Consider the following 12,634-nt stretch of genomic DNA (forward strand, 5'->3'; position numbering starts at 1 on the left):
AAGGAACATTAGAAGGTTAAGGAATTATAGAAAGGTTAGGCTAGAAAGTAGGTAATGCAGAAAGGGAAGCAGGAGAGATCAAGAAAACACTATTAAGACTAGAGAGAAGGAAAGGAAAAGATGACAATGATGGCGTGGAGTATTACTTAGATGTTCTTTCAGCCTAGACTTGAAAGAACAGTAGTAGGGTGCAAGTCTGACTGATTCTGGAATACTATTCCATGATTTGGCAGTATAGTGAGAGCACAGACTAACACTGTTAGATCTTTGTTGTTTGTAAATAGCTAGCAGATACTGGTGAGAAGAGCGTAGGTCATGAGATGAAATATAGTACTGAAGTAGTGATGATTAGTTGTGAAAATGAGGAGATGTACAGTACTTTATGAGTTAGTGTTAGCTGATTAAAGGTGAGAAGGTGATACCAACTCTGAGATTGCCATACTTTAGAGAAAAGAGAATATTCTGACAAATGGCATCTCAGACATGGTGCATGTATGTCCAATCATTCCTCCATTCAGTCTTCGTATTTCAGGACCTACATATCAAATATTTACCATTTTAATAACTTTGGTAGTTTATATTAATGATATCTATCTTGGTTTAAATATATGTATGTATCTATATGTATATAGTTTGTCTTGGATATGCTCCGAGGAACCCTGAGATCTGTACATCCCAGTTCTAGTTTGGAAAAGACTACATGAAATGCCTGAAGTTTGTGTGTGTGTGTGTGTGTGTGTGTGTGTGTGTGTGTGTGTGTGTGTGTGTGTGTGTGTGTGTGCATGCGTGCATGTGCATGTGTGTGTGTGTGTGTGTGTGTGTGTGTGTGTGTGTGTGTGTGTGTGCGTGTGTTGGATGACTCATAGAAAGCATGTGGCTAAATTTTCTGTGCACTGGTGAATGAACAGACCATCATCACAAAAGTACATCTGATTCACATAAGCAAAAAAGAGGAAAGGACCGAAAATAGATCATCGGATGACACCTTTTCTTAGGTAGTATGGATAAGAGGGATCATACATCTCTTCAATTCTGTAGCATATTCCAGAAAATGTAGCCATAAACTAGTTTAATGTAGACACAGTCACAATTAAGACACTGTTTGTTATGGAATGTACTATGATGTATGATACTGTGGGCTTTGAACAAGATCCAAGAGATGCTACCCTCATCAGACTTGTAATTAGGAAATTTCAAATGAGGACTGAGGACACAATAGTGCCGATGAGTGAGAATACAATGGTGCTGAGGAGTGAGAACACAATGTTGCTTCTTCTTCTTCTTTTGGCTTTTTCTCGGTTAGGGGTCACCACAGCGGATCACATGTCCGCTCATGATTGGCAGTGGAGTTTTACAGTGCAGAGGTGCCAGCCCGGCACCCAGCCTTTCACAGAAGGCACACACAGGCACACACTCACCTAAGGCCAATTTGGAGTGTCCAATCCACCTAGAGCATGTCTTGAGATATGGGAGGAAACCGGAGCACCCGGAGGAAACCCACGTGACCACAGGGAGGACATGCAGACTCCGCACAGAAGGCACCCCAGCTGAGAATCGAACCGGAGAACCTCTTCCTGTGAGGTGGCAATGCTAACCACTGCACCACCGTGGCCCCCCACAATGGTGCTGAGGACTAAAAATATAAGGGTGCTGAAGACTGCGAACACAGTGGTACTGAGGAATGAAAATACAATGACACAGGGGAGTGAGAATACAATGGTGCTGATACCCGCCAAGTATTATTTTAATGTGGAATGCTATTAGTGTTAGACTACAAAGAAGTTTATAAGAGTTCAATTGAGAGATGGGCCAAGGGTTGAGCAGTCGGATACTGTCTTTGAGAAGTGACACTACATATACCACTTTCTACAGTGCTAACACTATCCCTTTTCATACTCATCTGTTTATAAGGATTATTAAATTAAAAAGGCTAATGAATGAGGAGCCCACTTTAATTACCTAGGTGGCACTCAATCCCTCAAGAATCATTAGTTTTTGTCCTAGTTACATTTTCTGATAACCAGAAAAAAGTAAAAAAAAATAAATAAAAATAAAAAAACTGCAGAAACACACCAAACAACTATGGTCCCAAAGAAAGCAGGCCATACGTCCACTGCCATGTATTTAACGTTTAATGTGATGAGCACTTTCATCTACAGAATTTAAAGACTTCATCAGATAAAAAACAGTTAAGATCAACACTTTAAATATCCCTTCAACTCAAATCACACGATATACAACATGATGGCATTTCAAAACCTTATTTAAAGTGGCAAGTTCTAAAAACTCAAATATATACTAGATTGACTTATATGGATGACATGCTCATAGTGTAGAAGGACAAAGAGGAAGTATTCCTTTATTTCTAGAATACATCATCAATACAACTGATTTTTTTATCCTTACACACTCTATAGGACATGAGATTATAGCTAATATTTTTCTGAAAAATTTCTTGGCAATAAAGAATACATGTTATAAATAGTAAAAAGCATCTTCCTTCCTTTCAATGCAGTTTTTCAGTCTTTTCCTGGTGAATTTGAGCCTATCAAATTTAGCCATCCCTTAGGTTTAAATATACAACTTACAAAAATGTAATTGCTCCTGCATTGCAGTTTGACTTCCCACATATGCAAACACACACACACAAAGACATACATGTACATGTATGTATACACAAAAATACAAACATTTGTTTCTTTCTTTCTTGTGCATGAATCACTCAAACATTCTGTTTAAAATGAGAGCTCTGCTCATGTGGTTCCATATCTTGCATTTTTACTACCCCTTCCTTATTTTATTTCATGATCTAGTTGTTGATGCTTCTTTGAAAGTCTGTGTGCTACATCTTTTCATTGATACTGCAATGAGTAGCATTTTGTTAATGTTGCAGATAGGATAATGCCGTCTGCCACCTCCCACACTTTTACAGCCCACTGAGCTATCCTTTACAGCCCCTGTCAATCATAGCACACATTCATGAGGAAGCTGGTATATCCAATGCTTATGTATAGAGGAACAGACCTTGATTATGTTTATCATAAGATCACTGTTGCAGTAATGCTGACAGATGGAATGTCATGTGTCCAGATATTATACCAAAACATAGATGCTTCTTCCTCATGCATTGTACATCTGACCTTAAAACATAAGCAGGAGGGCTATATAATACTACATAAAAGTCATACTGTTGCCAAAACCATTAGGATATCTTTTACTGCCAGACCAGGAAGCAAGATATTGTTTATAGTTCAGTCTGTCAGCTGTTTGAAAGGATCCAGTTTACTACTGTAGGGGAAAGCCAAGTACACTGTTGGAGGCCATTCATATTTTTTCATCTATTTATATTTGAATTTTTTACATGACATCAAAGTGAGGTACATGTCTCTGCAGTAAACATATTCCTAACAAAGACACATATTCTTTGTATCATTTCTGGCTAGTGCCAGAGCATAATGTCAAGGCCTGGGGGTCTATATTAGATCATCGGAACAGCAGAATTTCGAATGATTTAAAATCAAACCCAATCTCGTGAACGCTAAAAACAGCGAAGCTTCAAAAAAATGAATTCTTTCCTAGGAAAAGAATTCAGTTGGCCGTTGTGGCTTCGCTGTTTTCAGCGATGCGGTGGAAAGTTACAGGTTGGGTTAAGGTAAGCGTGTGATTATGCAGATGTTCGGGTTAGGGCTCTGGTTGGGTGAGTTAGGGTTAGGGCGCAGGTCAGGTAAGTGTGTGATTGTGACAGAATTTGAGGTTAGGGGTGGGTTAAGTGAGTTAGGGTTAGGGCGTGGGTGAGGTGAGTGTGCGATAGTGAGAATTTGGGGTTAGGGGTGGGTTAAGTGAGTTAGGGTTAGGGCGCGGGTGAGGTGAGTGTGCGATAGTGATGGACCTTATGGTTAGGGTCTGGGTTAAGGTAAGTGGATGGATAGTAGTGTATGTGTAGTGTAGTGTAGGGTTAGATGTAACGTTTAAATGTATGTGTGTGGATTGTTGCTTTTTAGTGTGCTTGTGGTGTGTGTGTGTTTCCCGGAACAGCAAAAATTTGCTGTTTTGAGACTTCGATATTGTTAGGGTTCGGGTTTTTCAGTTCGACGTTATGGCATTCAATAATGAGCCGTTTCGATGATCTGATATAGACCTAAGGCCTGCACTATTTATCAGTCTTTTGTCCCCATAAAATTATGAAATTTCCCTTCTTTTCTCATAATTTACTTAGAAAACAAACATCTGAAAGTTCTAGCATGAGGCACTATGTCTTTCAGCATTCTCACTTTGGACATGTCTTCACAGCCAAAAAAGAAAGCGAAGAAGCAGAATGAAAAGGTTGCAATTTGAGTTTCCTTCTCCAGTCAGAGTCATAGCTACCTCTTGAGGTCCTTGAATCACACAGACCTGCTGTCTTCTGGGACTTTTCCCTCTGTCACAACCCAGCTGGTGGCTAACATGGAACAGACTACAGGCATATCCAGTCTGACTTGTCAGATAGTGCTAAGGCCTCAAAGGGAGAGCTCAGCTAGTAATTTCAGTAGGACTGTGCTGACACCAGCAGAAACACCAACAACATCATAGTCCCCATTACCATAATATGGTACTTATCCCAAATCCACAAGCATGACAAGGGTGACCATAATTTCTTTACATTGGTACCATCCCTGTCTGTGAAGACAGGAGCATGCAAGGTGTGCTGCTATCAACCTTTACTCAGGTGAGCCTTTTTGGTGCAGCTCTGTGCAGTGTAAGGCTTACAATGGCTGACTCCCTGGCAGAATCAAGTATACCACAACTACTGACCACACAAAAAAAGCAACACCTCAGTTGTCAGAACTAGAACAGAGGTTTAACAGAATATGAGTGACACATATCACTTGCACCAGGGGCTTGAGTTTTCATATTCTGCATAAAATCATCCCTGCCTAAATACATATTCTGAGAAGACCTGAGTTACCAGTACATTTGCTGTGACACTGACTGCTGTGGTAAATATAGTCAAACATTTCTGACATTGCTGTCATGTCTCCACAACATTCCAGCAGGCATCTATACTAGAGATAAATAACTTAATGAATGGCAAGAAAAAGGAATAGTCCAAGCTGAACACATATATGCTAATAAGCAGACTGCAAAAATTGACAATGCTGTAAATAACTATTACTAAACAATCAGCATTCCTGTCAATGTAGCCAGATATAGTTTCTTTACTAGCATTCTGAGAATTTTGTGTGAACTGAGTTTTAACCCTCTTCCACCAGGTACAAGGCATTTGTTTTACCTTTAAAATGCAATGGTTAGCATTATCACCTCACAGCAAGAGATTCTCCAGTTCGATCCTCAGCCAGGGTGCCTTCTGTGTGGAGTCTGCATGTCCTCCCTGTGGTCACGTGGGTTTCCTCTGGGTTCTCCGGTTTCCTCCCACATCCCAAAGACATGCTGCAGGTGGATTGGACACTCTAAATTGGCCCTAGGTGTGAGTGTGTGTGTGTGTGTGTGTGTGTGTGTGTGTGTGTGTGTGTGTGTGTGTGTGTGTGTGTGTGTGTGTGTGTGTGTGTGTGTGCCTTCTGTGGAAGGTTGGGTGCCGGTCTGGCAACCCGACACTGGAAAACTCCACTGCCAGTCATGAGCGGACAGGTGATCTGCTGTGGTGACCCCTAACTGGGAAAAGCCAAAAGAAGATGAAGCAGAAGAAGATTATGCAAGCCATGGTACAATATCAAACCTCTTTGCACTCTACATATTGAGCTGACTGTTTCAACAAATGCTCCCTAGCTGTTATTTTTTTCAGACTGTGCATTTGAATCATTTGTGTTTTAGCATGGATCCACACACCATTATCTATAGATTTATTGGAATGATGATCAATGTGCTCTGTATAGAACAGTGTGACAAACTGATGAAGTTCTGAATCTCTTCCAGTTTTATATTACTCTACACGTGTATTCATCTGGCTGTCACACAAAAAGGTTAAAATTCATCCACAAATACTGTGACCAGTAAGCAACCTAGTATTAACCTATAGATATACTAAGTATACAAGTTATGCCCCATCAACAAATAGCCAATCACACCAACATTACAGTACTTGTCTACCTAACTAGAGTATAACCAAACCCATATTACTTCATCCTCTTAGAGAGACAAACAAGTAGCCTAATAGGGAATAAATGACAGACTGATCCTGTGGACCTTTTCCGATTTACATTGTGATGGATTCAGCATGAGAATTATGGCATGGCTAGTAGCAAGATTTGATTGGTGCCCTGGTCAGTGCCAAGATTTGGCAACCACATAGCCTAGTTAGCCTAAGGAAATAGCTGTTTTGTATGGGTCTATATTATAATCATGAAAGATGAAAACCTCGAATACAAAAACATCGACACAAAAAGACTGAACTACCAGATGAGCGAACCACTTAATCAGAGAAAACCACAACATCGAATGGATTTCCCTAACCAACAGTGCCATGTAAGTATACGTAAACCAACTACAAAATACAATAACAAAACATACTTTTGCAGGGGGCAAGCCCCCCTGTACCCTCCATGTGGGAGTCTGCTCCCCCCACACCCCCCTACTTAAATATACCAACTCCAAGATTGCATTACAGTAGGGAAAAGGGTATATACCCTTATCTCCAGAATCGCCCTGCTGACCGAACAAATCCATTCGATGTTTTGCCTTTCGCTATTCTGGTGGTCCGCTCATTATGTGCCGATGTTTCCGTATTCACGGTTTCCATCTTTTGTGATTATGATATAAACCCATTTTGTATATATAAAATAGCTCCTTGTTACAATTCCTAACAATTACTGATTGTCATGATTCAAACCTGCACTGACATCACTCTAGCATTCAAGGGAAAAGGTTTGATTGCAAAGTCGAGAAATCACCACTGCATAGCAACATATACTAAATGTTGCTCAAGGTGGATCTAATTCCTGTCACTTTCCCTCTCTACTTTCCAAATTCCCCTTTCTGCCTTGCCAGTTACCCTATATGGGTGGCAACCCACTACAAGAGGAGGTACAGTGGACTGGGAAACAGAGAATAAGGAAAAGCACTTAGCAACTGATTATCAGGTACAGTGATTATAGGCCAAAAAACTTCTGATCCTTTGCTAAGAGGGAAACAAAGTCGTCACCCTTGGTGACCCAGTGAAAGGGGCATTGGTTGGAACACACAATAGTGACCAATGCCTCTCCAAAACCTGCTGAAACAAAAGAAAAAAAAAAGAATGCATTAGTACCCACACAGATGATGCGCATACAATGGCAGTTACACATTGGAGAGTCACACATGGCATACGTACTCCACTGCTGGGAGAGTCACTCCTGCCTCATGTTGCATCCTGTTAATTTCTCACTCTTTGATTACTATAAAGGAAAGTATGCACATATCAGTGCACATGTATACAAGCCAATACAATATTTGTAATAATTATGATAGTTATTATAATAATAATAATAGCAATGTATTTCAATACATGCCCATCTCTCTCTGTCTTTATTTCTCTCACTCCCTAGTCCCTACCTCTCACTTTTCCGTCACATCAGGGAGGTGCCACACAAATTGCAATACCAGAGCCAGCAATGTTCTCTTGAATGAGTGATGCCAGTGGCATCATTTACCATTTTGAAAAGCTGGTATTAGATGCACTTCCTCGGAAGGTGCTGAAATAAAAATCCATGTGCAGGAAGAACAAGGTTACCAGGGTGCTACCTAAGCTTAATAATACAGTGCCAATGTGCAAAAGGTCTACTTAGGCTGTGTGCATGAGCACATTGGTCACATGCTGTCACACAGCCATATTGAGCATAGCAACAGTTGTGCTGGAGTAGCATGTTACATTCCAGATATGGTTTTGAGGGAGTGATGTTAAATATAATTGTTAACATAACTATTGCACTATGAGGCCCTTATTAGCACAATGTAAAGTGTGGGTATAGTTTTGAGTAGGAATGCTTTAAACAAATCAGTGGAATACAGGTCTGTACATAGTAACTCAAAATTTAATGGCATACAAGACTGTACATATTAACTCTTTGAAAGTGAATATAAAAATATTGAATGCAGAAATTCTGCCTTTTAATGTACCCTAGCAATGTAATCAACATCTGTGATATGTATGAGTTGGAACTCGGCATAATGGCATGGCACTGTTATGTCCATATGTGATGTTATTGCAGAGCATGGGTACATGACTTCTAGAAAAGGAAAAGACACCATTATCATGAAGACCCTAATACACAGACAATGCTTTGTAAGTGGTAGAGGGTAAAAATGTATGCATATAGGGGGACATAAGGCAGATATAGGAAGACATCTATAGAGTCCATGCCCATTATAGCAGATTGTATATGGGGATGTTGTACATAACACTACAAGAGTCTGGTAACCTGTTGCAGAATGCAGTGAAAGAATCCACTGTCCAAAGGTGGAAGACCTCAACAGAGTGCCTAATATACACATTCACATGTGTACTGACAGGTGTTGGTCATGGGCTCCCAAGAAAGGCAATGGCTGGAAAAGTTCACCATCCAGGAGATTACAGTATTACTATAGACCATCTGCACACATTATGTACACCATTGGCAAAGGTGCTGTAGATAAAAGTCTGACAGGGAGTGGTGTAGGACAGCAGTAATAGTCGCTGCATCAGGTGCAGTGAAGTGTAGCTAAAATGATATACTGTGCAATGGAAAAGGTGCAAGACATTCCCAAGGACATGTCCATCACATCAAAAATCAACTCATATAGATGGATGGAGTTTCTGTTGTTCCTATCTGTGGAGAGAAAGCAGACCATCTTAGTGGTAGCCTGAATGTGGGAACTGTACTAGCAGCATTCAGCTGAGTCTCAGTAGAGTATGCACGAGATTAGTACTAGCTGTACACATTCATATTTTAGAGCACACTCTTTGGGTGATGGGGATTTTTCACAAAGGACCTTCTGCATATTTGTCCTTTCAGATAACTCTGGTCTGCAACTGTAACAAGCCACACAGCAGAGTATGTATATCTGTGTATGGTATGTAGAAGTAGCTGTGTGTGCCGTTATGCATATCAAGGGTGTAAAGGTATATTAGTGAGGGCTGCCAAATGTATTACATTTTCATGCTTTCCCAGGTTCCACTGGTAAATTGAACAGCAAAACAAGACAGCACATGCATAAAGTCAGCAACTCTCCTGTGATTAATAATGACTGCAATATGCTCATAGCACAGGCCAATAACACACTGTTTCTCTGCCACAAGAAAGCTCAACCACCCAAGTGATGTCATGGGATCCTGTGGATGTAGATTTTGAACTCACAACATGAGCAGAGTGGCAATCCTGTAACTGCAGGCCCATTCTGGGATCTCCATGAATCCCTGATCAACAACGCCTCTGACATCTGTGCATAGAGGTGAGATGGTGGGTCATGTGCACTGCCATGGGTTCAGATCAATCCCTGATCTGTTTTTAGCACTTGGAATAAATCAACAGATGTGCAGGTCAGTGATCCAGGTACAGACAGCTGCTCCCAGTGACATTGTAGAGATTGTAACTGTGTTTTGTGATGTCATGATGAAGTGTAATAACTGCACAGTAACGATGAGTATTAAGACAGGGGGATGCTTCTGCTCTTGTTACTCAGATTCCAGATGTGAGTTGGCTGGCCACATGCTTCCCCTGTACACATACACAGGTTGCAGGTGCTGCTGAGATGATTTTGTTGTTAAGTGTGGCCATGCAGTTGTTCCCACCCAGCTGTCAGTGTTTTCATAGTCATGGGTAGCAATATTCATTGTGGACTATACCTGGGAAAGTGAGTCATCCCAGAGTGTAGTTTTACACCTTCATTACCTGCATGGAACAAAAAGCTCTGTTAGCTCCCATCATGGAACCCAGCTGTGAAGGAACATACACTTTGCCCCATAGTTCTACACATTCCCTGCTGCAGGGTGAATCAAGCTCTGAGACTGCAACTACAATGTTGGGCGTTGTCAATTGACATGACATAGCAGTTCAAAGCCACCTCTGACAGATGTGATAGCTGACTCCCTGCAACCTTCTACCATACTAGCTGTGCAAGACTCATCTCCATATTACAGTGTAGTCAGATGTCACAGTGTTGCTCCTATCAACAGTGCAAGTGGTGATGACTATGCCCTGCCCACGCCTTATTATGCATGTGTGTGGTTATGTCTGATGTACAGTTTGGACAGACCATGCACTGTGCTTTTCCTTGGATAGCCTGGATGTGATAATGCATGCTTAAATTTATTTTGTGTTTTCTTTTTCATAGCTAATAATTGTGAACTGGATATCTCCTCTTCATTAGAGTTGCAAGTACTGCACCCACCTCTGCTTCACATGTGCTACCACAACTTCCTCTTTGTCTTCAGTCTCTACAGCCTGCTCTTCCACTGCTGTTCCTTCTGTGATGATGGCTATACTTAGTGTTTTCTTGTTTCTGTATCTCTTTATGTATTGCTATAATATAGTACATGGCACAACGTGTCTACTGCAGGTGTGGCATATATTGCAATATCCTGCCTGATATGTCAAGGCAAAAGAAGCATTCCTCCTTTAGTACTCGAAAGAATTGCAGATTGACATTACATGCTTCCATATGGGTGGTGTTGTATAAAGAATCATAGCTATGTCAGCTGGTGCACTGGACACCAGGCAGGTCCCCAGAATGCCACCCCCGAAAAAAGTCTGTCTTGCAAAGCTGAAGCTGAGGAGCAAACTTAACAAAAAAAAAAAGCAAGAAAAAAAAGAGGTCCACTGTAACTTTTTAACTGCAGCAGACTACTTGCCACAACTGTAATAAGCACACTGCTACAGTTAGTAGCACACACTGAACTTTTAGCTATGATTGCAAATGTATTATCAGCATTCATTTGTGATGTCATGATATCCTCACAGCTTCATAAATGAATACCAGTACTGCAGTCATACTCCTCTGGCAGGCTTTAGAAGAATAGGTTTCAAAGGGACCCTATCATTCAGTCCCCTCCATTTGTGTGCTCTTAATGATATAATCCATCTGGTCTCTGAGGTTTCTGTTTTTTTTATCATTGATACTGATGCAAATTTATATAATTATTTTAAAGTATCTAAACCTTTGATCCCTATTATACATGGAATTCCGAAGACTCATAAAGATCCCAAGTTCCCTGCATTAAGACCCATAGTATCTGTGTGTAATTGATCCACAGAACCTCTATCAGTATATATTGAAAAAAAATTAAGACCTATAGTTGATATGAACCAGTTTATTTTGAGATTTGAAGCAGTTTTTAGGTGATTTATGTAAATTTATGTCCCATTTTGATAAAAATGCTGAATCTTTTTTATTAAAAATGTTAGACGTACATTCTCTATTTACATCAATTCCTAATAATTTTGGAGTGGAGATGCTTAGACAATATCTGATTTATGACGGGTCCTTTAAACACAGGCTTATTGACCTACTCTGTTTTTCCTTAAGGAATTAGTGCTTGAGAACAATGTTATGTTATTTGACCATCGATTATATCTACACATGGATGGTGTAGCCATGGGCACATCCAGTGCCAACAGTTATGCCAACTTGGTTATGGCCACTTGGGAGAGGGATAACATATTTGAGACATGTAGATGGAACCAAGTTGTGTTCTATGGGTGTTTTGTAGATGACCACGTCCTTATATGGTATGGGAGTCAATCAGAGTTGGAATTTTTTCATCAAGAGATCAACAATAGTACTGTGTTTCTCAAATTTGATTTGAATAGTTCTCATCTACAGATTGATTTCTTGGACATCAATAATACTTAAAAACAATGACAGAGGTCTCCTTACTAGGATATATAGGAGGGAATGTCACAGGAATACTCTACTTCATAGAAGAAGCATGCATCTGAAGCATGTTTTCAGGAATGTGGTAAAAGGGCAGGCATTAAGAGTTTCTAGACTGGCAGCCAATGAGAATAATTTTCAGGATGAATTAATAGACCTGAAGGATAGGTTTTCAGAAAGGGGGTACACTGATACTACAATTAATACAATTTTGAATGAGGTGTCGGTTTGGAGAAAGGAAGTAGCAAAACCCTACTTTTCTTCTAATGAAGATGTTTCTCAGAAGGCCAAAGAAGTTAAAAATGCACCGCTAAGAGTGCCCATTTATTTCTCAGACAATGTTAATGTAATAACAGAAGCAGTAAAAAAGTATTGTCCGGTTTTAACACATGATTCTGAGATTAGAACTATAGTAGGGGATAAACCTATTTTTTTTTTTATTTAAGAATAAGAAATCCCTTAGAAGACTATTATGCTATCCCAAAGAGGGTATAGGAGTTCCTATACAATCTGTTAGGTATGGGACCTTTCCTTGTAACAATTGTAATTACTGTAGGTTAATAGATACCACTGGTAAACTTATACATCCCGATTATGGTACTGAGTTTAGGTTTAGATTAACAGCAAATTGCAATTCCCTTAATGTGGTTTATTTGGTAGTGTGTAATGCCTGCTCAGCCTTCTATGTAGGGAAGACAAATAGAAAGTTGAAGTTTAGGATCAGGGAACACCTGCTGAATATAAAGAATGTAGTTTTAACTAGTGCCCTGGCCAAACATGTCACTATATGTGGCCCTTCACATTCCTTCAGGTT

Source organism: Protopterus annectens, chromosome 3.part0, assembly GCF_019279795.1.
Source record: "Protopterus annectens isolate FY-2018-M chromosome 3.part0, PAN1.0, whole genome shotgun sequence".
Taxonomy (NCBI): domain Eukaryota; kingdom Metazoa; phylum Chordata; order Ceratodontiformes; family Protopteridae; genus Protopterus; species Protopterus annectens.